This window comes from Haemorhous mexicanus, chromosome 3, assembly GCF_027477595.1.
Source record: "Haemorhous mexicanus isolate bHaeMex1 chromosome 3, bHaeMex1.pri, whole genome shotgun sequence".
Taxonomy (NCBI): domain Eukaryota; kingdom Metazoa; phylum Chordata; class Aves; order Passeriformes; family Fringillidae; genus Haemorhous; species Haemorhous mexicanus.
Window position 1 is genome coordinate 115730823 of NC_082343.1, and position 23113 is coordinate 115753935.

Consider the following 23113-nt stretch of genomic DNA (forward strand, 5'->3'; position numbering starts at 1 on the left):
CTGGTCAGAGTAGAAGTCCCCCCAACTTCACCCATTGTTCCCCCCTCTGACCAGTAACATGCTCAAACTGGTCCTTCCCAGTGCTAAAAAACATTGGAGGAAGTAATAATTCCATTTTATACAGTGCAATTTCCTTCATACCTGCAATATCATATATAATGTATAGATATATAATGTAGAGATATCTATCTTACATATAAGAGCATCTTGTCTTTATCTACAGACTAATTTTCCATACAGAATGGGAAAAAATTGCAAATTTTGCACGTAATGATGGAATCAGAGTACCCTGAGTTGAAAGGGCCACACAGAATAATGATGGGTACAGAGAGGCTTTCTTCAGGAAAGGCACAAAACTTCCCATCCTTGAAAGTTCAATATTAATATTTCACCTCCTTTTAGTTTCACACTCTCTTCCCAAGACATGATCCCATCCCACTGACCTCCACTGGAGCTGAACTGCTCCCTGCAGAGCATCTCTACAGGACTGGGAAAATTAACCCCTCTTTTCTTTTTTTCCCTCACCTCTGGTTGTCTCCTCATTGAATATTTGAGAGCACATGGACAAAACAGCATCTTCTCACCTCCATGCTGGACTTTTGAGGTGTCACTAAGAATTACTGACTGGCTCTTCCTGCAGGAGAGCCCCAAACACCAACAAAAAGCCCAGATTTGTATTGGGTAAACTATAAATAAGCAGGGCTTATTTATTATAAATCATAAATTCTAAATAAAATAGTAAAATAAATAAAATAAATAAAATATAATATAAAATTAATAAATAAAATCTAAAATCTAAAATCTAAAATCTAATATATAATATATAATTTATAATATATAATATATAATATATACTGCATCATATATAATACATGTAAAATAGACTATAAAATATAATATAAAATTAATAAATTAAATGAAATTTACTTTATTAAAATTTAGTTATAAAATGAAATAAAATATGATATAAAATTATAAATTCTCAGGGCTGCAGGAAGAGCTGACAGCCTCTGGCAGCCAGGTGAGGTCCAAAGCAGAGGATGCTCCCACTGTCCCTAAAAAAAGCAGCTGCACAACCTTATGGAGAGTTTTTGCTCCCCCAGGGGTGGGTTGGATGCTGTTACAGATAAGGTAAGTGGTCATATGGTTGAGTTGAAATAAGAGTGGGTCTGTGCATGAGCTTAACTGCATTACAGCAGCTTTCAAATCACCATGACAACCCTGGATTTATAGGCAAGATGATTTTATACATATATATATTTATTTAAACATACATACATACATACATATATACATGATAGATAGATATATCATGTATCATCTTGTATCAGCAAGATGTGTATGCCTTTGTTGGGATAATAAGGAATGCTGGGTCTCTGTCCCAAGGACCTTTCAAACTGAATTTGGCATCCCAAGGCATGGAGCATGTCCACTCTGTGCAGTTGGGAGGGTGGAAAACAGAGCACAGGTATTTTCTGCAATCATTTCAAAGCTCAGCCAGACGAATCCACACTACACACATCTGATTTCTTATCTTTTACCAGGAAAAAGAGTGGGGGGGAAAAAAAAATCTCTTCTTCTAAATAATGCTTCTCCATGACATTTTTTCTCCCACATAAACAGCTGAGTTGCAGGATTGTTTAAACCCCTGAGAGCAAGGTTTGGTTGGAGATTCCAAAAGCACTGGGAGTGCATTGCATCCCTGGCCTGTGCTCCAGGCATGTGGCACAGATAACCAGGTTATCTCCCAGGCAGGGAAATCCCAGGCCATTTCCATAATTTATAGATAAGCTCAGCTGAGTGAACCCGACACGAAATTGTCACCGTCTGTTGAACAAACTGTGTGGAACTGTTGAACAAAGGGACATTTTCGCATCTGGCATCGCACAACAGAGGCCCCACACGAGCAGCTGTGCAAAGCTGGGCTGGCAATTGTGTTTCAGTAGGAGCATTTCTGCTCAAAGATGTCTATTCCCAGCCTAATGCCAACCAAACACTATTCTTGCTAATATGTGTGGAAAGGTAATCTAATAATATCTTGTCTTGCAGAGGATGTTTGCAAGAAACATTCTTTTTGTCGGGGAAAATCACTCATTGATTCCTGTCTCACAAAATGCACCTGGGGCCTAAATGTTACAGCCCAGCTCACAGCCATCCATTAACCTCTCTCAGGCCCTCAAGGCAGGTGTCCACGTGCAGATCCCACACTGGGAATGCTCCTTGGCCTTTCCACCATGGCCAGGAATTGCCTGGGATAGTGCCAGAGCCAGCCTCGGTGTGCCAAGGTTGTCCCCAAAAGGGACCGGTGTGGATGGACCAAGGGGCATCTCCGTGGCACAATTTAATGCACAAGGACAAGTCAGGCTGTGCTTTATGCATTAATTTCCTCTGCCAGAGGGCAAGGTTAGGTGGGATATTGGGAAGGAATCCTTCCCTGTGGAACTGGGGAGGCCCTGGCACAGAGAAGCTGTGGCTGCGCCATCCCTGGAAGTGTCCAAGGCCAGCTTGGAGTAACCTGGGATTGTGGAAGTTTTTCCTGTCCATGGCAGGGGGTTGGAACTGGATGAGCTTTAAAGGTCCCTTCCAGCCCAAATCATTCTGTCATTCCATGATTTACGCCGGGCTTATTTCCCACTCCTGATGCACAGAGCATTTCCAGATAAGTGATGGTATCTCAGTTCCTCCGGATGATGCCTTTCCTGGGTGCTATTTTTTCCACTAATGTGTTAAACTATTGAAGCATTGCTACACTGGGGGAGAGAGGCAACGGGGAGTAGAACTATTTTAAAACTTTGCTCTTCCTTCTCTCTGTAATCATGGATCTCTTCTGCTTTTCATTGCTATGTACAGCTCAGTATCCAGGCAGTTTCCCTCTCCATCTGCCACAAGGAGCTGCAATTCAGGGAATTATTTCAGTTTAAGATGGCTGCTCTCAGAGAAAAGAAACACATCCTGTGTCCTACCCTTGGATTTGGACTTCCTGTGTCCTTTTGCTTTCATCTGAAACCAAAGTCCTTCATTCTCCAGGGATGCTGTTGCTCTTTATTTGTGAGCAGGTGCAGCAGCTACGAAAGGAGGCTGTTCCTGCTCTGCCAGAACTCACTTTTTGGCTGAAGGGACCACAAAGGGAAATTCCAAAACTTCTGTTATAACAACAGACTAACCAGTTTGAATGTCTTGTGAGCACTTGTGCCACCAAGCTTCTTTAGGAGAAAAGGAAAAAGCTTTTTCACCTCAAATATCCCTGACAATAAACACACAGACAACACCTGCGAAACCATCAGGGTTTGCCTCAACTTCCTGCTGCAAAACCTCAGACTCTTTGCAAAGGGCTCCAGAAAGTTCTCAGCCAGCTCCACCCAACCCTTGGACCTGCTAACCTGCCCCATACAAAGATAAATACATTTTTACTGCACTGCAGGTGCAGGTTGGAAAGGCAGAGCTGCTCAAAACGCACGAAAAATTCCACCTTGCAAACATGGAAACAGCTCCTGAGAGACAGAGAAGCTCTTCAAAATAGCTCCTTGATTCATTAGGAACAACAGCAAGGTTGACACATCCCCCACGTTTCATCCCACCCGTGGATTCATTACAGGCACCAGAGAGATGCAGGCGCTGAGGAACCAAATTCCTTCCCCCACCTTTCTTCCCCACAAAGCCTCTCTCTGGGTTTTATCTGTAACTTCAGCAACAGCTTGAAATGCTGGGGAAGTTGACAGGGTGATTTATCATAGCTTGTTGCATTTTTCTCAAAACATCCCAAGCAGATGATATTATGATATGAAGAAGGGGGGGGGGGGGAAAACAAGATGTAGTCATTGTACATGACAAAAGCTCATTATTAGGGCATCACAAAACAAAATAGAAGAAGATTGGGGCAGATTATGACAACCAGTGCTGAAGACAGACAAAAAAGAGAGAAAACCAGGCAATTGAATTAACAAAAAAAGTGTAAAAATAGGATGGGAAGGACCTCTAGCTCAGCCTTCCCTGGAGGCAGGTTAGGCTCTACCTGTGTCAGTCCCAACAGATGTTTGTGACAGAATCCACAGCAACACCAAAGTCCTGGGCTAAGTAATCACCTGCAAAAACATCAGTGGAATGCTGAAAAGCCCCACACTGAGCCACAACTGCTGATGAAACAGAATTTAAGAGGGAAGAAATATCTTGCCATATTGCAAAGGAATAGGAACCCCTTGGTGATACAGAAAAAGCTGACTCTACAAATTCTGGGGGCTTGGGGAGCAGGCCTGGGAAAGAAAATATTTCCTTTCTCCCCAGAAGTGTCTCTGCTTTGGAATATTCTTCTCCTCTGAGCTAGCTTCGGGATGGCACATGCTCATGACATCATTTTACACCAATATTAGAGACAACAATACTGAATAAATAGACCTGAAACGTAAAATTGTAATGTTTTCCCTTTTTTTTACATGTCTGTCTGGGAAGGGCTTCAAAACATCCAGGAGCAACACAAAGATTCTGGAAATGTCCTTCAAATTCCAGAAGTCTGGGGGGCAGGGTGGATTTGAGCTCACATGTCTGCGGGTTGGTTTATTTATTTGGGGTGTGAAAATCATCTCCAGCTCCAGCTGTTCTATCAGACCAGCTCACAGTGCTCATTTCTGATGACCCTCATGGAGACCTGGAGCTCATCTTTTACGAAAGGCTGGAAAATCACAGAGCTATGAGTGAAAAAGCACTTTAAAACCTCTAAAGCAGAATAACGGGAGGGTGACCTACAAAGCAGAGGCTTCTTTTGGCGCTTATTGTGCTAAACATCAGGGAGAGAAAAATAAATCCTTTCTTGAGCCAGTGGTGAGTCAGAACGAAACAAAACCCTCACATTCCACCTGAAAGATGCCTCACCATCCACCTGAAAGCCACGATGCTTGAAGGTGAAGTTTTCCCTGTGCCAGGGACAAGGTGACACCTGAATTCAGCTTCAGCCCTCAATGGGGTTACACAAAGTTCTGAGCCACTGCTGTGACCCACTTGAGAGTTCTTCATCATTCCTTTCATAATACAAATATCACATCAGCACTGGAGTCAATACAGCTCCTCAAAAAGGAGAAACAGGCACAGAAATGTCTAATCTGTGACCAGCAGCATCTCCTGAAGGTGCAGGTTGGCCTGCCGTGATTTGCCACAATGCAGGTGACAAATGGCAAGAAGGATAAACTTAACAGCTCTTCCTTAAAGTCTGTGGAATAAATTCTTCTGCACATGACATGATCAGATGTCAATTAAAGCAGAAACAGCACAGAATCACAGAATCACAGAATCACAGAATCACAGAATCACAGAATCACAGAATCACAGAATGGTCTGGGTGGGAAGAGATGCCCAAAGCTCACCCCTTGTTCCCACACCCCCTGACATGGGCAAGGACACCTTCCACTATCCCAGGTTGCTCCAAGCCCTGTCCAACCTGGCTTTGGACACTTCCAGAGATGTCCTGGTTCTGTTTAAGGACATGCAAAACAAATACTTCAAAACAAGAGGCCACATCCAAATGTCAGTTTGGTACCTGGCATGTGCTGCCTCAGCCCCCATCTGGGAAAGGCCCAGTTAATCTGGCCAAAATTGTGTCAGAGGCTTTACTAAAAACCCCAGGCCAACATCTGAGCCCGTGTCCTGGCTGCATTTAGGTTCCTAATAGAGATGTATTTATTAGGCTTTCGTTGGAGCATATTAAAGTGGTTGTGGGGGGTTGTGGGATCCAGTTCTGCTGGGCTTGGCTCACAACTGGGCTCAGCTCAGTGCAGCTGGAAGTCAGCAACCCTGCCTGGTGTCATCTCAGCTCCTGAGGGCTTTTTTTTTTATCCAAGGGGCATTGCCAGCACCCACTGCATATGCTGAACATAATTAAAACCTCTTTTTTCAATTAAACCTTTTGTCTTTGCCTAATAAGGCAGAATCTGGTCAAATCTCAGTGTAACACAGAGAAATATGTAAAGAAATGGCTCAGAGAATTCCTGTGCACTTGTGCATCTTGCAAATTTGATTTATTTCCTTTGGACCTTTACATTGTGGTCAGGCCCTGGCACAGCTGCCCGGGGCAGTGATGGAGTCCCCACCCTGAAGGGATTTAAAAGCAGTGTGGATGTGGCACTTGGGGACGTGGCTCAGTGGTAGCCTTGCCACCTGGTCACAGGTTGGGCTTGACGGTCTCAGAGGTGTTTTCTAACCTGAATTCTATTCTATACAGAAAATAGCACTTGATTGCAGGACACTGGGCCCTCTCCGAGGCTTCTGTCCTCAGGCCTTTCTTTACTTTTATTTCAATTATTTATTATGATTTTGGATCCCTTGCACTGCTAATAGATATGGAATCAAAACGTCTTAACTACAAAATGTGCCCGGATTAAAATACCATGAACAAAACCAGTTTAGGAAAAGCCAGAGGGAACTGTGTCCTTTAATCAGCCAGTTTATTAATAATGTAACAAGTTCTTTCAAAGTTCTCTCAGGGCTCATGACTTCCTGATGGAAGATTCTGCTGGAGGGATGTGAAAGGATCTTGTGCTCAGAGAGCCAAACCACGCTTGGGGCACGAGCTGGACTGCTGAAGAAAAACATTTAAAACTGGGCTTTGTGTCACCTTCAGTGGGGAGATGTTTAAGTCAAATATAAAAAAATAATTGCAGAGCCCACGGGAAATAAAACCATAAAATAAATACGCAGCAGAGAGATTTGCCCACTTCCAGACCAGCAAACTCCCAGGGACACTCAGGAAGTGCTTCTGAGTCGCCCTAATTAAAGGGAGATTTAGGACATGACCATCTGTAAATCTATTTTGTCAAGATGAGGCGTTAATGTAAAAGGAAAATAATTTGGAGAAAGCTCTTGGCTAAAAGCTTCCTATATATCCCCACCTGTTCTTCTAAAGGTTTTCTATAGCAACCATCAACAAAGGGCTTCTCAAGCAACAGCATCACTGAACAGAAATGTGGAAGCCATTAAATTTTCTTCTGAAAAAATTAGTTTTGCCTGGAAATGAAATCTTCAGTGGCAAAGCTGCATTTTTATGAAATATTCTCATTTTCCTAAGAAATCACCATTTTTGAACTCTGAATTAGGGTTCTTCTGGTCTTCTCTGTGCATCACAATTATGTTCACCTTTGCTTTTTATCCCTGTCTTTTTCCCTCCCTTACCATCAAAAATAATAACAAGGAAATAAAAGATGGCCAAGAAATGATGAAAATGTAGTGAAGAACTACATCTTTTATTATATTACAGGTCAGAATGGGGATAACAACAAGGTAAAGATACAGCAAAATGTGATTTCCTCAAAATGGTCTCACAACAGAAAGAAATTTCATTCCTTTCATGCAATGGAAAAGTGTAACTTCAAAATGCCAACATCTCAATAACTTGCCCCCTCCTTTCCACCTCCCTCCCCAAAATAGTTCAACTGGAACTCAGAGATTGGAAGGAGCTGTATTAGAGAATACACTGGATATGCAGAATACACACACACACTCCTGCACTGAACATCTCTGACCAGCTCCAGGTTCCTGGCTGTGAATTTCCCCTTTCTCTCACTAAATTGATGAATTCATTTCACTCCAAGAATGTTATTGCCTCTAGGAATGTGTGACAGGCAACAGGTGTTTCAGTTTTTCAAGGAAAACCTGAAAACATCTCCAGGAAGAATGGCTCAACCACTCTTTGATGAACCACGCCAAGGAACGGATTCAAACTAAAATGAAAATCAGAAAAAAAAAAAAAAAAAAACAAGGAAAGCTTTTTTTTTTGTTGTTGTTTTTCACAGCATGAGGAGTCTTTTGATCTGGTTTCTTGCATGTCCCCACCAACAACTTCTCTGTGCAGTAAGACTCAGCCATGGTGCACAGCCTTCCTGGACAGCCCATAGTATTGCTAAATTTTCACAGAAACAGGAACTCAGGAATTCAGACACAGGTTCTTGAGAAAGGTATCCAGTGTCCTGGGAAAAATTTCAAACAAATGCATCATTTCATCCCTGCTTTGAAGGTCACTGAGATTTTTGGGGGGTTTGGGACACATCAAACAAAGGAGGGGTTGAGAATTGGGTTCCTCCAACAAAGGGAATGCTGATGGAGATCTCACTGCTTTCTTAGACTATTAAAGAGGGGTACAGAAGACAAACCCCGACTCCTTTAGAGGTGCAGAGTGGAGGGGTGAGAAGCCCAAGCTGTAACAGGGAAAAGCATTTCCCTCATTAAAAATTCACCTGGACACAGCCATGAGCAACCTGAGGTATGTTGGACCTGCTTTAAAGCACAGGCTTGAGCCAGACACCTCCAGAGGTTTTCCAGTCTAAATTATCTGAGTTTCTACAATCCTAATATTCAATTATCTACAATTTTACTATCCCAGGTTGCTCCAAGCCCTGTTCAACCTGGGCTTGGACACTTCCAGGGTTCCAGGGGCAGCCACAGCTTCTCTGGGCAGCCTGTGCCAGGGCCCCCCCACCCTCACGGGGAAAAATTGCTTCCTCAGAGTTAATCCAAACCCACCCTCTAGTATTCTATTCTGTCTCATTTCCATGACTTTCATTTCCAAATGGATCCAGAGCTGAACAAAGGGTATCAATGACTGTCTCAAAATCACAAGAAATTCCAAGATCCTTTACCTGTTTCTCCTCAATAGCCCCACTCATGCCATGTCTGTTACCTTTGGATCAGACATAAGGCAGCAGCTCACTGACTAAATCATTTTTTATGGAATTCTGGCTATTTTTCCAGGATATTGACTCCACAACTTGTCTTCTCCATGGCTGAACACCTGCACAGTCTTTGTCTCAGCAAACTCTACATGACATCAATGCTATTTTTGTGGAGAGGGTCAAGCCCTGTCAGGTACAAAGAGCACAGAACTTTTGAGGTGGAATTCAGTCCACAGCCCCCATTCTCAGCACAGGAGTTGAACATTTCCTGAATTCCACCCTCCCACAGTCAGCATCTAATGCAGGATAAGTCTCTCAGAGGGAAATAAATGAATGGCTTTTCTCAGACTAAAAACATTCCTTTCTCCACACAGCAGAGATGCTGCCCAGGCTGAGAGAGGCTTCACTGAGGAATGAAAATGTACATGGGAAAAGTTCTCTGCAGCTCTTGTCCTTCAGTGATCCTCTCTCCATCATTTTTATGAACATTTCTACCAACTGCTTCTCAGTGACATCACTCTCATGGCTAAATCTGACCTCAGAAGCTTCCTTTGCCCAAGTTTTATCTATTTTGGTCTTATAAATGGCCTATATACAGACCTAGAATTAATTCTGACGGGTTTTTCTTTTTTTCTGTTTCACAAAATGGACGAGTCCATTTATATCAGGATGGAAATGAACTTCCTACCAATTACATCCTTTGCAGCACTTCCTTTCAAAATGCCATAATTCAGATGACAACAGTCTGAGAGTCCTACATGCATTAACTTGGGCACCACACCAAGCATAGGGTTGCTCATTGTGCCTTTTCCTTTAAAAAGTTTGTTTTTCAGTTAATCCACCTACCATTCCTGTGCTTCCTCGGTTTCTTACAAGTAACAGTACAGGGGTTATGGGCACTAATATTTATATCTCAAATATTTTAGTTAATACATTTATTTGGGCTTTAAAAGCCTGAATTTATTTACAGGATTGGAATAAAAATATGATGTTTGATCTTCTGTGGACAATTCCATCACTGATGGCCGCAATACTGTGAAAATATATTGACTTTCACAATTTTTTTCCCTATAAAAAGTTCTTTAACAGAGACATCAAAGACATTAACAGTCAAACACAGATTTATCTTCCAGAAACCCGAAGGAGTTGGATTCTCATAGCCTGAGCCCACCTAAAAAGTCCAGAACTTCTCCCAAAATAAGAGCAATTTTTGCCAGGTGCTATTTCTTTAGGTGTAGTCCCTTTTTCCTTTTCTCCCTGACAGCTACTCAGCATTTTTGGTGCCTGACCTTCAGCTTAGGCACAAAGAAGAAACCACAAGATTTGCCCGTAAATGCATTTACTGATAAATGCAAATCACAGAACATGATCTAATCCTTCATCCTCGCTTTTCTAAAAGGAGAACTGTTTTCAAGTGTTTCTGTGAGGTTTAAGAGCACTGGATAGCTGGAATTAAATTCTGATGAAGCGTCTCTGAGACCTTGGACAAGGGGAAACAGATTTTTTGCTAATCCTCAAACACAGCTGGCAGGTGAAAGGATTAGCAGGAGCTGAGCTTCTCAGTATGAATGAGGAGAGATGTGACACATCAGCAACCAGGAGAACTGAGGGTTTGTGTTGATGGCTTTAAAACTCCTACTTTGCCTGTGAGTAGGTTGAATGTGCCAGCCTGAAGCTCAACATGGGTAATTTTCCCTGTTCAGAACCATTTTGGAAGCAGTTTGGGTATCAATATCCTCCACTAGTTTTTCTGGAGCTGCAGTAAAGTCACATCTCCCAGCTTGAGCCTCACCACCCTCAAGCCCTAACTGAAGTTATTTTCTTGAGTTTTAGGAGTAGTTTTAGCCTAAACCACCTTTTGTGAGACCTTGGGGAGAGGAGGCACTGGAGGAAATTCATTGAATACCTTCACTAATGGATCTCTTTGTTACCCTGCATTGCCACCATCTGTTCCTTCTACCTCTCATCTTACACAGGAAACAGAAGTGGGTTTAGAGACAGAACAATCTTGTGATGTGTGGCAGCAAACACTTGGCCTGAGTGGGTTTGGGGCTTGTAGTGGCTACTGAAATATGCGAATATAAAAATGCAGGAAGTTCCAAAAGCAGAGTCTGCGTTCTTGCCCGATCCTGAGCAAACCAAGCAAACCTTGGCTGCTCCAGGCCCCTGTTTAGATTTTATAACACCTAAAATGCAGGTGCCTAGCATGAATTCAGAGCACTTCAATTAAGCACACTTCAATCAAGAGACTCCAGCTACCACCTAGACTGGCAAAAAATGGGCCAGCTCCCATTTGCTGCCCCTGAGGCCCAAAAAATGTGGCATGGCTAAACTGGGAATAGCTCCTTGTCTGGTTTCTAACCACTTTCCAGGTCCAAATCTGTCTGATTGTAACAGGAACCCTGATATAATTTTAATAGTGTGGAGAATGACTTTCCAAGTGCCCAAAACTCTGCTTGGCTCTTCAACAGAACAATACCAACTTGGCCCCAGGCACTTCTGAAGAGTAATTCAGAGTTCTAGACATGAAGATGGGTCAATCCACTTGATTTGAAGCTTAAAGATCTGAATAAAGCATTGCCATCACAGACATCCAGCCCTGACTTGGAATATAAAGTGGTCTCCTGAGGCCAAATGTTCAACTGAAAAGAGCTCAGCCTTTTGAAAATCAGTGAAAAAAAAATAAATTTCAAATGCATCTGTTGGATCCTGGCAGGAGAAAGACCCAGTGTGTCATTTCTGGAACAAAAAATGGGAGGCAGCATCTATTTCAGTAGGATTCATTTAAAATATAGTCACAGGATCACGGAATTCCAAAATGGATTGGTTGGAAGGGACCTTAAAATTCATCTAGCTCCAACTCCTGTCATGATCAGGGACACCTTCCACTACTTCAGGTTACTCCAAGCCTTGTCCAGCCTGGCCTTGGACATCTCCAGGGACATGGGAATTGCAGGCAGGTAGTTCCATTTCATTTTTTAGGTTCAGCAGAAAAGTGGGGGGAAATTGCCATTGATTTAGACTGACTCCAGACCGATCCTGGGACATGCTGGATTGTTCCCAGGAGGAGCTGTTATCTTTCCATGGATAATGGAATGTTTAGGTTAAGGCCATTTCTCTTAAACAGCCAAAGCCAAGTAAGATCAGTCCCCCTCTGAGTGCTTAAGTAATCAAATTGATGTGCTCCTGTTCTTTGGCCCAAAACACAAGTTCCATCCAGGTTTACAGATCCCAGAGGAGATGCTGCTGGAAAGGAGTGTTCCTGAGTGTTTAGCATGTATTAGGCACCACAGAAAAGCCATCAGACTCTCACAGGGTGCCCAAGGCCGAGATAGAGACATGTCCATTCTGTGATGATTCCATTTGAAAGGATTAATTTGCTATTAACAAATGGATATTGCTCCAAATGCACCTTTCCCACAGTTCTGGGAGATGACAATAGCCTGCTTTTATCCCCTGTGCTGGAATATGCACTTATTTTCCTCCTTTACAAGAACTAAATACATGGGGAATGCATCTTGTGGGCTGACATTTCCACACATTCCTATGTCTGTGTTCCTGCACCTTCCATTACTGAAAGCAACTGATTTAATTGGACTCGTCACTATCCATGATTCCTTCGCCATCGAGGATATTTCCAGCACATTGCCTGAAGAAACCACCACATTAAAGCAACTTTTTAGGGCTCAAGAAATTTTAGAACCCTGTGGAATGATTTGAAGAGGAGAGAGAGAGACAAGTGAAAGACTGTTAGTGATATCTCAACCCTTTTTTCACTGCCTTTCATAACTGGCCACAGCTTGGATGTGCTGATGGACTTTTTCAAGCAGAAGCATTGGCTGAAATTATGGTTTAGATCCAAGGAACCATGACTGATCAAAGGAACCATGGTCAGTCATCAGATCTTTTATTTAAGAACTTTTACAAGCAAACATCACCTGTGGAAACCTTCACTGCAGGTACAGAGTCGTAAGTGATGTTTGAGTTCAAAAGACTTCCCAGGGCCCTGTCACAAAGATAGAAAATGGTACCATGGGCTTGGAAGGAACCTTTAAGATCAGCTGGTCCCAACATGCCCCCTGTGGGCAGGGATATGTGCTAAAGCCTCATGATGTATTAAAAAAAAAAACAGCAGAATGTGCTTCTCATTTTTAATAAATTTATTATGTTTCCTCGTAATTCCTCATTCTTAATCCTGAGATTAAGAATTCGGGTAATTTAGATCTCCACAAAGTTAATGCTCTGCAACAATGGCAGGCACTCATCTCTTCTGGTGACCAGGGACAGGATCCAGGGAATGGCTGGAAATGTGCCAAGGAGGTTTAGTCTGGATATCAGGGAAAGGTTCTTCCCCCAGAGGGTATCAGGCACTGGAACAGCTCCCCAGGGAATGGTGACACTCCCAAGGCCACCAGATCTCCAGGAGCATTTGGACAATGTTCTCAGGGAGGCACAGGGTGGGATTGTTGTGGTGTCCTGGGCAGGGTCAGGAGTTGGACTCAATGATCCTTGCGGGTCCCTCCAAATTCAGGATATTCTGTGATTCCATGAACTGCCTCATTAATTCACAGCTACTCATGTAGTCGTGAAAACCACACACACATTGCACACAGAAGGCCAGGAACTTGTGAATATTTAAGTATTTGAAGACAGAGAAACTGAGGCACAAGGAGTGACTGACTCAAAAAAATGTCAGAGGGTACCAGGCTATGCACAGAAATCAGTCCTGGATCGTGCTGCTCCAATCCACCAGCTCCTGTGAAATCCTCTGTCTGAAAAAAGGAACAGGTTGCCCAGAGAAGCTGTGGCTGCCCCATCCCTGGAAGTGTTCCAGGCCAGGTTGGACAGGGCTTGGATCAACCAGGGATAGTGGAAGGTGTCCCTGCCCACAGCAGGGACAGGTGACTTTTGCTTGTAAAACCCAAACCATTCTCAGATTCCCTGATTATCAAGGAGTTTGCCTTTTCAAGATTAAAATTCTCAGCCTTGTCATCTCACTCCCAATCAGGTAACCAGCAAATTCAAAACTTTACCTCTCCAACTTTCCCCCCTGACTCCCCTCCCCTCTCCTTTCCAAGGCACATTTGGTATTTGTTTTGAATCCTGGCCGATTTTCAGTGCGCAAAACCTGATGCCGAGAGTTACTTGATATTCCGAAGGCGTTATTTTAAGATGAAACAATGTAAATTCTGCCTCGGATGGCAGATGGCTGGCAGTTCACTGTTTGGCAAACCAACTGGTGGGGTATGTTGGAAAGTCGGAGCAGCAGGTAGTACAGCTCAATTTGAAACGACCACAGATGCTCAGAGAGGCGCGGGGGAAGGGCACAAGCTGGTCAGGAAATTAAGAACAGTAGTCAGAGCTCACAGGGGAAAAAAAAAAATTGAAAGAAAAAAAAAAATGACAGTAATTAGCTGAAAGTTTTCTTCTCCCAATCAGCACTTTTTGGATGGGAGTTAGCAGAGATGAGAGCGAGCGTTGTCGCAATTCACGCGAACGCGGCGCTCCCTCGCTGAGGGCTCCTTTCTGTGCTGTGCCCTGGTGGCTTTAAAGCTCTGCACCGCTCACATCCCACATCAGGGCTGTGGGTTGCACAAGCCTTGTACAAAGCTGCTCTTTCCAGGGGGATGAATGGCATCCCTGCTGTCCAAGCTGGCCAGGTGCTTGCTCCTCGGTGCAGGCCTCTGGTGCTTCCATCTGGATGGACCAAGCATGAGGTTGGACTCGATGATCCTGGAGGTCTTTTCCAACCTTAATCATTGAATTGTACAGTCACAGAATAGTTTGGGCTGGAAGGGACCTAAAAGCTCACCCAATTCCACTCCCTGCCATGGACAGGGACACCTTCCACTGTCCCAGCCTGTTCCAAGTCCCATCCAGCCTGGCCTTGGACACTTCCAGGGATCCAGGGGCAGCCACAGCTTCTCTGGGCCTTGAACAATTCCTTCCTAATATCCAGTCTAAACCTACTTGCAGTTTAAAACCATTACCCCTTGTCCTGTCATGCCAGACCCTTGGAAATAAACTTGCTCCATCTTTCTTGTGGGCTCCATTCAGGTACGGGGAGGTCACATCAAAGCTTTGTCTTCTCCAGGATGAACAATCCCAATTCCCTCAGCCTTTCCTCACAGCAGAGATGCTCCATTCTGTAGGAGCGATGGGGTGTAGGACGGTAGGGAAGGACGGAGACGAGAGATCTCTGAAGCCAGGGCGTGGAACTTGGGGTTTATTGCAAAGGGCCTGGGAGCAGGGCCCTGCTGGGAGCTGCCAGCCACAGCTGGAGCAGGCACGAGAGAGGGAGAGAGAGTGGGAAAGAGAGAGAGAAATAAAGAGAGTGGGGAAGAGAGAGAGAGAAATAAAGAGAGTGGGAAAGAGAGAGAGAGGTAAAGAGAGTGGGAAAGAGAGAGACAAAGGTAAAGAGAGTGGTAAAGACAGAGAGGGGAGGAGGATAAGAACATTAGAGGGTAAGAGACAGAGGTTTGAGGTTCCCATTACAATACAATAAATCTTCTTCTGTGCTGAATATTCTGATTCTCACTAACCAATCTAGTACAAGATACAAATCCTATAGCATTTACATACAGCCTATAAGAATCATTACATTACCATACTGTGTTACATTTTAAACCCTAAAAACTCCTCTTTGGACCCTTCTGCCAGGCCAGTGGGGTCTGCTCTGAGCCTTGGACCTATCTGCAAGCAGAGGCTATTGTTTCATCAAAAAGGGATTACCTTCAGCCAGCCACACCATTGTTTTCCAGTTGTTCAGTAACTAAGGTATCTCAAAGCTTGCTTTCATTTCAATCTCGCTTATAGTTTCCATATTCTCAAAATCCTTTGCCAGGCCATCATACTTATAAGGCTTTCCTGTTTCATCTTCCCCAACACCATCCCTCTGATCATCCTGGTGCCTGCTCAGGACTCTTTCCAGCATCTCCAAGTCTTTCCAGTGCTGGGCCCCCAGAGCTGGAGACAACTCTGCAAGTGGGGTTTCACCTGAGTGGGGAAGAGGAGCAGAATCCCCTCCCTAGGATTCCATGATCTCTGCTCCCATCACTTCCCACAGAGGGAGTCTGGCCTCCCCTCACCACCAGCACCTGCTCTGCCACGAGATGGGAAGGCTCTCTCTGCACCCGCTGCCTGTCTTTCCCAAATTGGTAACTAAGTGGGATGAGCCACCCTTTGGAGAGCCCAGCTTTCTGCACTCCCGCAGCTTTGGGAGCTCAGAGGAGCCATCTCACTTCGTGCTAGCTAAAAGCAGCTCTGCTGGATCCCGACGCAAAGGGTGGGAGCTCTAAACCAGAACTTCTCTCCAACTGAGGAGTGAAATTTTACACCTCCACATCTCAGCTGACCCAGTGCCAAGGGCCAGCTGGCACGGGCTGGCCGTGCCCATGATCTTCTGTGCTCCAGAACTGGGTAGCAGCATCCAAACTGCCTTTTGGATGTCTCTGGAAGGTGCCATCTCCCAAAGAGTACTTGGGAAGGGTCTGGAAAGTTCACCAGGGCCAAAACTGTGCCAGGATCAGGCACAAAAGAACATCCCTGGAAGTGTTTAAGGCTGGGTTGGCCAGGGTTTGGAGCAACCTAGGAGAGTGGAAGGTGTCCCTGGAGAGAGCAGGGGGTGGACTGGGATCATCTTTAAGGTCCCTTCTAACCCAGGCCATACTATGATTCAACAATTAGGGTTGGAAAAGACCTCCAAGATGGATTGAGTGAATCCACCACTGCCCTGGGCAGCCTGTTCCAGTGCCTGACCATGCTTTCAGTGAAGAAACTGTTCCTAATATCCAATTTAAACTTCCCACAATAAAACTGGAGGCTGTTTCATCCCATTCCTACCCAGAGGGCAGATAATCCAGCTGTAACACAGGCTAAAGGTCTCCTGTGAAAACAACTGCAGGATCAGCCTTTGGTCAACCTTTGGTCTTGACCTCACCTCAACCTTTCCACAACCCAGTAACACAAAGTGGTTTTGGACACACTCCTCAACTCTTAACTCCTTGAAATAAAGAAACAGCATTAGGGAAGATCAGCTCATTACAAGGGAGCACATTAATTAACTGATCACATGCCCCAAAATTCTGGATCCACGTTCAAGCTTTCCTATGTGATCATTTCCAGCCTGGATGCTTCCTCCAGGTATTTTTGAACCATGCCCATGTTGCCTGCTGTGTATCGCTGGGTGCTAACGAGCTCTGAGTGGTGTTCAGTTAAAGAAATTCCACTCTGAGCCAAGTGTATGAGGAGTTTTTTTGCAATTAAGCAATCAACAAAATCAGGAAATGCCACCTGCACACTTCCCTCTGGCCCCCAGACAGCACACATGGTTCCTTTCACCTTGGAAAGAGCTTGGAGCAACCTAATCTGGTGGAAGGTGTCCCTGCCCATGGAAGGGAACTGGAACTTGATGGTCTTTAAAGCCCCTTTCAACCCAAACTATTCTGGAATTCTACAATCTTGCCCAGATTTGTTCTGATCCAACTCGCCTGAAATAAATGAAGTTATTTGCAGGAGGAAAGTTTGTTTTCTAAGGTGATTCTGCTGTTTTCTGCTGTCTATAATTTCATGGACCTGCCTCCAGTGCTGGTGTGTTTATAAGGGTAGGCAGCTTTCCTTCATGGATACTTACACAGTTTAACATCACCTTAATCAACTTTAAATGATCTTTCCTCCCTCTAAGGTGTGGATTTCAATATTTCAGCAAGAAGCAATCATGCAACACAAAGCTCTACAACCCCTTTCTGCCAACAATTCATGGAAATTAAGCAGTTAAGCACAAAAGCAATATACCTGTGAACACACACAAATTGCAGACTGGCAGATGAGGTAATTAGATACTGAGTTAATTTATATGAAAAAAGTCAGCAGAGCTGGATATTTCCTCAGCTGTACATTGGTATTCTACAACATTCACATGTAGAAGATTATATAGGAGTACTGTATTACTTTGCTCATATCGTGGTGGAATTTTTTTACAAATTGTAGAAAATGTGTGTAGAGAGCACTGGATTACTTGGAAACCTGTCTGCAATCAGGAAATTAAAGATCCCTGTAAACCAAAAGCGGGCAGGGGAAGCATTAAGGCTGCTTGGGAAACGTGAGCCTGAAATGACTCCTGAATGTTGAGAGGTTGATGCAAGTTCTTGATGTTATTCATTGAGGGAGTTTCATAGGGGCTTGGCACCCCAAATTGGAGAGCCAGAAGAAGGGAAGATCATTGTTTAAATGCTGGGGAGAAGGAATAATTCACAGGGCCCAGGTTCAGGCAGGAGAGAATGCTGACATCCTTCAACAGGCTGCAGAGAGAGGAGGCAATTCCAGGTGTCCAAGTCCCAGATCTACTCTCTCCATTAACCCCAGCAGGAACAGAGACAGCCCAGCTGGCTGAGTTACCTGTCCATGTTTGCCTCATATTTACCCTTTTTTTAAAGGGATTTATTGGACAATATTGACCAGTAATAAACATCACAAGCATCACTACTCCCCATTCATCTGCACCACTGAGAACCAGAGAATTATTTCCACACACCCCCTGCTTCCCACTGGCTATAAAATAAACCACTCCAGCCACTTCCCAAGTGTTGCATCACCTTTTAAAGGCCTTGTCTTAGGTCTAACACTATTAAATTTTCTTTATGGGAGCTGGAAATAAACACAAAACCATCGCTGATAACATTTGTGAATGACACAAAGTTTGACATCATAATAAGTATTAAGGAGTGTGAGGTGGCCATAAAATCAGCTCAGATTCCTCAGTACATTAGGCTCAATCAGCAAACCCATATTTTAATATATGAGTGTGTGTTCAGCTAGGAGAGCAGGAAAGCAGGAATGGAGAGAACAAAGGATTACATAATGGAAAATAGCATCTGAAAGTAATTTAGGGGTCACAGTAGCCAAAAAGCTTAGCACTAGGATCCATTAGGATGCTGTGATGAAAAGCACTAATGCAATTCACGGACATGTGCACAGCAGAGGAGGAGTGGGAGGAAAGACTTGATTTTCATTTACGGCAGCATCGAGACTAATGCTGGAATATTAAATCCACTCCTGCCAACCACGTTTTTAAAGGATCTTGAAAAACTGGGGATGGTGTGAGAAAGGCCTACAGGAGGAATGGCAGGATTGGAGAGCCTGTCTTTGGTTTCCAGGTGCCTTCAAATTCTGCATGTCCAGGAAATACAAATTATTATCGAATCACAGAATGGTTTAGGTTGGAGGGGACCTTACAGTTCATCTCATTCCCTCTCATGGGTAGGGAAACCTTCCACTATCTCAGGTCACTCCAAGCCCTGTCCAGCCTGGTCTTGGACACTTCAGCTGTGATAAATTTTCCTCTGGCAAAAGGAAAAGTGACTGAACTGTGCACACAGGGGAATTGATGAAAATTTCTAAGATGAAAAAAATCCCAAACCCTGTTCGATTTGGTGAATGATCAGTCCCAGAGCTTGGTACTTCATCAATATTTGACCACCAAAATTTGAGAGCAGCAGCTAATGAGGCAAATGAAAAACTTAATGTTACGTGTACAAAGATGATTAGGATCCAATTGCAGTCATCAAAAGAAACTGTCTCGGAAATGAATTCCTTAAATGTCCTGAGGAAACCAGGGAATGCTGCCATCCACTACACTGACGTATGCTTGGGACTCATGGACTGAATTCCCTGATGCCCTTGAAGGACAGATCACAGAATACATTCCTAAATAACTCGAGTGACACCCAGGATCAGGCTCAGAGCCCTGAGCTCAGGTATCCACACAGACTGGGATCAATCACCACACATCCACATCCAGTGTCAGCCAGATGCCATCCAGAGGGACCTGGACAAGCTGGAGCAGTGGGAATCTCATGGATTTAATAAGACCAAGTGCTGCTGCTGCACCTGAGTCAGGGCAAAGCCCCAGGGTCAATCCAGGTTGGGCATGAGCAGATGGAGAAGCCCTGGGAGAAGGATTTGGGGGTGCTGGACATGACCCAGCTCAGAAACCTCCGTGGGCAGCAGGAGAGGGGAGGATTCTGGATAGCTTCCCACTGCCAGAGGGCAAGGTTAGATAGGATATTGGGAAGGAATTTTTCCCTGGGAGGGTGGGGAGGCCCTGGCAGAGGGTGCCCGGAGAAGCTGTGTCTGCCCCACCCCTGGAAGTGAACTTGCAAAACACATTTTATAGTAGCTTATTTTTAATTAGCCCATTGCTACAATAATTCATAATTAACTCTGAACTATGGGGAACCTGAAGAGGCTAAGAAAACATGGGTTTGTCCAGAACACCTGCCTATTTTGGGTTGCATTAGGTGAGAAAATGGTTTACAAGAAATAGAGCATTTGCTTATCTTTTGGGACCCGCACAAATCTGTCTTTAAAAAAATCTAAATTAAAATTGTTTGTCAGAAATCAGGTTCACTCTTTTCATGCTGTCACCTTTAGCATAGAAAACACATCCATTAGGTTCCCTTCTTACTTTTTTTTAAGATGTTTGCATTCAAAAGTGAAGGGAAGAAAACACAGAGGACTGGATTTCCTCCACCCAATTACAAGAACCAACAAAGCACAGCCTTTGAAGAGTGCAACTGCAATGACAGGATGACACCCTGTGACATTGGGAACTGTTTCCCAAGTGGGACTTACCTAAACAGGATTAAGAGAATATTTTTTTAATTGGGAAAGGAATAATAGAATCCCAGAATGGTCTGAGTTGGAAGGGACCTTAAAGCTCATCCCCCATGAGCAGGGACACCTTCCACTATTCCAGATTGCTCCAAATCCCATGAATTTTCTGGTGGCAGAGCATGAACACCTTGTTTTCCTATAACATTTCTATTCCCTATTGCTTTGAGCTATACACAAAAGAAAGGGCTGAACATCAGCAAAATCTCATTATTTCTATTGCCATTACTCAGGGTTCAGGGGTCTGTCCAGCTTCACTTCTATTTTAGGAGCAGACTAAGAGGCTTCACTCCTATTTTATTGCAATCACCCTCTGCCTTTAACACCTTCCCCTAAAAAATATCACCCCCAAACTCATTATCCTTTGGCACTGACATCTAAACCAGCACTAAGGGAAGTAAAAAGAAATTGCCCTTGAGAAGGTTTTCAGGAGATAAAAGGATTTTTCTCCTGAGCCAAGGACAACACAAAGCTCTCCTTTGGAGAGACCCAGCACAACCCCCTGTGAGTGCCCAAAATGCAGAGTTCCCTCTGCTGCAGCCCCCAGTGAAGGCTCAAACCCCACTGGTGCCACAGGTGAGAACTGGTTCAGTACCACATGGGCAAGTGACACAGAAGGGATGTCCCCAGGACACAGGGCTAAGCTTCAATTTCAATTTCCAGACTCCCCACAAACCCCAGGGAATGGATAAATTGCCTCTCCTGCTGCTACCCATGCCATGCACTTGCAAGAGATTTTTTTCCTTGATTTAGTCTATTAGAGATATACAGAGTTTAAAAGTCCAGAGTCAGCACCTGGATCTTGCAATTGGGCATTTATAACACACAGGCAATGGCCAGAAGCTACAAATTACTGATAAAAGTGGAGCTGGTAGAAAAATTCTTTCTGTTCCCCTGAAGAACTCAAATAAAATAAAATAGAAAAATCACATTTTAATCTATTCTTACCCCACTGATTTTTATAACTGTCATGAAAAAAACAAAAATTCAGATAATGGCTGTTTATACAGCACATACACACACCCATATGTCAACACACATATACACAATCAACAGTCTAAAATGGATTTTTGAGAGGCTTCAGTATCCAAAGATTTTAAAAAAATATAATCCTAATGAGACAATTTCCCTTGGTTAAAAACCCACATTTTTGGTCAAAAAATATTTCTGTGCAAAATTTTCAGGGAAATCTAATTTAGGGCTCTAATTTACTGATGGCTGAAATCTTTCCAGTCTCTTTTTTCCCTTGAAATCCAAGCTTCAGATGTAATATGGATAATAAGGCTTTTCTTTTAAGGAATATGCCTGGAGCTGAGGGTTTTAAATTTAAATCTCAGGAGCTGTAACACTGCTCCATCCAAGAGGGGCTCGTGGTGGATGTAGCAACCCTCACCTGGTGTTTACCCGAGTAGGATTCAGAGCAGACACCAACCCAGCATTTCTGCTGTGGCAGAGGCAGGGAGAGAAGGGGATGCAGAGAGGAAATGCTGCAATTCCAGCATGAATCCACCCCAGCACTCTCTGATTGAGAGGAAGGGAGAAGAGAAGGATCCAAGGAGAGCTCAGAGCCCCTTCCAGAGCCTTAAGAGGCTCCAGGAGAGCTGGAGAGGGACTGGGGACAAGGGATGGAGGGACAGGACACAGGGAATGGCTCCCCACTGCCAGAGGGCAGGGATGGATGGGATATTGGGAAGGAATTTTTCCCTGGGAGGGTGGTGAGGCCCTGGCACAGGGTGCCCAGAGAAGCTGTGGCTGCCCCTGGATCCCTGGAAGAGCCCAGGGCCAGTCTGGACAGGGCTTGGAGCAATCTGGGATAGGGGAAGGTGTCCCTGCCCATGGCAAGGGGTGAAATGAGGCGATTTTAAAGTCCCTTCCTACCCAAACCGTTCCATGATTCTCTGATTGTGCCACATGATCCCAACAAAATAAAACAGCTGCAAGGAGCTGCCCAGATGTGGAGTCCAACTCCTCCAAAAGCTGTGGGGCACCAGTCTGGCTGCAGCATGAATGGAAAGGAATATCTGTCACTGTTCTAGAAAATGCCTGAATTATGTTTGCCTAAGACTCTGACAAACAGAATTAATACACAAAAGGTGAATGAAGTCACGTATCTGCTACTGAGTTGCAAAAGCAATCTGTTAAGAACACAAAAGGAGAGGGCTTTTTCTTCTTTTTTTTTTCTTCTTTTTTTTTTTTTCCCATTGGCAGCTTTTATTTTTAACCCTAGGAATGAAAACAGTTTATATCTACTCCTGTAAGGACTACCCATGCACAGGAGTACTCAGTCTTTCTCACACAAGAAGTCAGTCTGCATTCTTTTTGTACTTTGTCTGTGGAAACTTCTGGGTTATTGATAATGTGAGGACAGTGTAGGCAAATAAAAGGTATTAATGCATCTCTTTGTATCTGGAAAGACATAAAGCCAACCACGTTCCCTCTCTCCACAAAGAACCCCCCTGGAAAGTTCTGGGTTTTTATATTTCTCTATGTATATGCTCTTGAGAAATGAAGTAGACACAAATGCATTTTCAGAGACTTTTGGACTCAGTGTCATGAAATCAAAGTGAAAATTATTTCAATAACATCACCCAAAGCCTTCTCATTGTGGTGGCAGGGAACCATCCCTTGTTAAAGGACTTACAGGGAGCTGAGCACCTATTTAGACACCATTGTAAATGAAGACAATGCATTTATTTCATTGCTATGGTTACTGAATCAAGTCTGAAGTATAGAAATATGGTGTACAAGGAGAAAAAAGGAGATGAAGGAAAATAAATGATACACTGCTTTAG

The 23113-nt window shown here is 43.9% G+C and overlaps 1 protein-coding gene across 2 annotated transcripts in view; it reads right to left on the reverse strand.

Annotated features, from left to right (window-relative positions):
• Nucleotides 1–23113, reverse strand: part of MSRA (methionine sulfoxide reductase A) — a 238867-nt gene that overhangs the window by 28160 nt on the left and 187594 nt on the right. The window lies entirely within an intron of this gene.